This window comes from Gasterosteus aculeatus, chromosome 2 (genome assembly GCF_964276395.1).
Source record: "Gasterosteus aculeatus chromosome 2, fGasAcu3.hap1.1, whole genome shotgun sequence".
NCBI classification, from domain to species: Eukaryota; Metazoa; Chordata; class Actinopteri; order Perciformes; family Gasterosteidae; genus Gasterosteus; species Gasterosteus aculeatus.
Window position 1 is genome coordinate 18,616,392 of NC_135689.1, and position 2,500 is coordinate 18,618,891.

Genomic DNA, 2,500 nt, shown 5'->3' on the forward strand with positions numbered 1-2,500 from the left:
CTGGGTTATGGGCCCAGCACGCTTCCGCTGCGCCACTCTGCTGTGGACCATGAGTTGTGACTCAAAGCTAGGATACGTGGTTTTGAACCCTTTGAAACTAATAACAATGTTTTTGCGCAATGCAACATTGTGGAAGAGCTGCGCATTGATTTGAGATGATCACCTTTGGATCATTTCACCACCCAAGTTAGAATGCAGTGGGAGAATGGTTAAAAGTCAGTTAGCAGAGGATGGTTTCGATCCATCGACCTCTGGGTTATGGGCCCAGCACGCTTCCGCTGCGCCACTCTGCTGTGGACTACGAGTTGTGACTCAAAGGTAGGATTCATGGTTTTGAACCCTTTGAAACTAATAATGTTTTTGCGCAATGCAACATTGTGGAAGAGCCGCGCATTGATTTGAGATGATCACCTTTGGATCATTTCACCACCCAAGTTAGAATGCAGTGGGAGAATGGTTAAAAGTCAGTTAGCAGAGGATGGTTTCGATCCATCGACCTCTGGGTTATGGGCCCAGCACGCTTCCGCTGCGCCACTCTGCTGTGGACCACGTGTTGTGACTCATAGCTAGGATACATGGTTTTGAACCCTTTGAAACTAATAACAATGTTTTTGCGCAATGCAACATTGTGGAAGAGCCGCGCATTGATTTGAGATGATCACCTTTGGATCATTTCACCACCCAAGTTAGAATGCAGTGGGAGAATGGTTAAAAGTCAGTTAGCAGAGGATGGTTTCGATCCATCGACCTCTGGGCCCAGCACGCTTCCGCTGCGCCACACTGCTGTGGACCATGAGTTGTGACTCAAAGCTAGGAAACATGGTTTTGAACCCTTTGAAACTAATAACAATGTTTTTGTGCAATGCAACATTGTGGAAGACCCGCGCATTGATTTGAGATGATCACCTTTGGATCATTTCACCACCCAAGTTAGAATGCAGTGGAAGAATGGTCAAAAGTCAGTTAGCAGAGGATGGTTTCGATCCATCGACCTCTGGGCCCAGCACGCTTCCGCTGCGCCACTCTGCTGTGGACCACGAGTTGTGACTCAAAGCTAGGAAACATGGTTTTGAACCCTTTGAAACTAATAAAAATGTTTTTGCGCAATGCAACATTGTGGAAGAGCCGCGCATTGATTTGAGATGATCACCTTTGGATCATTTCACCACCCAAGTTAGAATGCAGTGGGAGAATGCTTAAAAGTCAGTTAGCAGAGGATGGTTTCGATCCATCGACCTCTGGGTTATGGGCCCAGCACGCTTCCGCTGCGCCACTCTGCTGTGGACCACGAGTTGTGACTCAAAGCTAGGATTCATGGTTTTGAACCCTTTGAAACTAATAATGTTTTTGCGCAATGCAACATTGTGGAAGAGCCGCGCATTGATTTGAGATGATCACCTTTGGATCATTTCACCACCCAAGTTAGAATGCAGTGGGAGAATGGTTAAAAGTCAGTTAGCAGAGGATGGTTTCGATCCATCGACCTCTGGGTTATGGGCCCACCACGCTTCCGCTGCGCCACTCTGCTGTGGACCGCGAGTTGTGACTCAAAGCTAGGATACGTGGTTTTGAACCCTTTGAAACTAATAACAATGTTTTTGCGCAATGCAACATTGTGGAAGAGCCGCGCATTGATTTGAGATGATCACCTTTGGATCATTTCACCACCCAAGTTAGAATGCAGTGGGAGAATGGTTAAAAGTCAGTTAGCAGAGGATGGTTTCGATCCATCGACCTCTGGGTTATGGGCCCAGCACGCTGCCGCTGCGTCACTCTGCTGCAAAGCACCCCAGATGGCACTCGAACCCACAATCCCTGGCTTAGCAGGCCAGTGCCTTGTCCATTAGGCCACTGGGGCATATATGTACATGTAAAACAGTCCCGATTTCCTTCACCAATCTACACCTAGATCATTTTTGACTGCCTCACATTGATTAAGATTTTGCTTGGCTAATCTGCATTTGGTCACGACACAATTGACTTGAAGATTTTTGGATTATTTGAAAACATGGACCAATACATTGATGATAGGCAGTAACAAAAGGTCCGATTTGCTCATGAATCCCTGTATAGAGGACTGACCTTTTGGCAACTAACAGAAATAGACTTGTGCAGGGACCAGCGTCCTTTAAGGATGCAAATTTCCTCATTTAGCACCTCACGTTGGAACACTGGGGGACAATGGCAAGAAGGTGTTTTTTGACTATGAATTACAACTCCACCTACGTTACAACGGCAGATAGGAAAGAGTCAAGTGCCTGTTAGCAGAGGATGGTTTCGATCCATCGACCTCTGGGTTATGGGCCCAGCACGCTTCCGCTGCGCCACTCTGCTGTGGACCATGAGTTGTGACTCAAAGCTAGGAAACATGGTTTTGAACCCTTTGAAACTAATAACAATGTTTTTGTGCAATGCAACATTGTGGAAGACCCGCGCATTGATTTGAGATGATCACCTTTGGATCATTTCACCACCCAAGTTAGAATGCAGTGGAAGAATG

General features: G+C 46.6%; 1 protein-coding gene and 1 non-coding gene across 2 annotated transcripts in view; one reads left to right on the forward strand and one right to left on the reverse strand.

The window, feature by feature from the left end:
• Window positions 1-2,500, forward strand: part of klhdc8b (kelch domain containing 8B) — a 281,616-nt gene that overhangs the window by 56,073 nt on the left and 223,043 nt on the right. The window lies entirely within an intron of this gene.
• On the reverse strand, window positions 1,786-1,858 carry trnas-gcu (transfer RNA serine (anticodon GCU)). Its single transcript has one exon. It is a non-coding gene; the product is annotated as a tRNA-Ser (tRNA).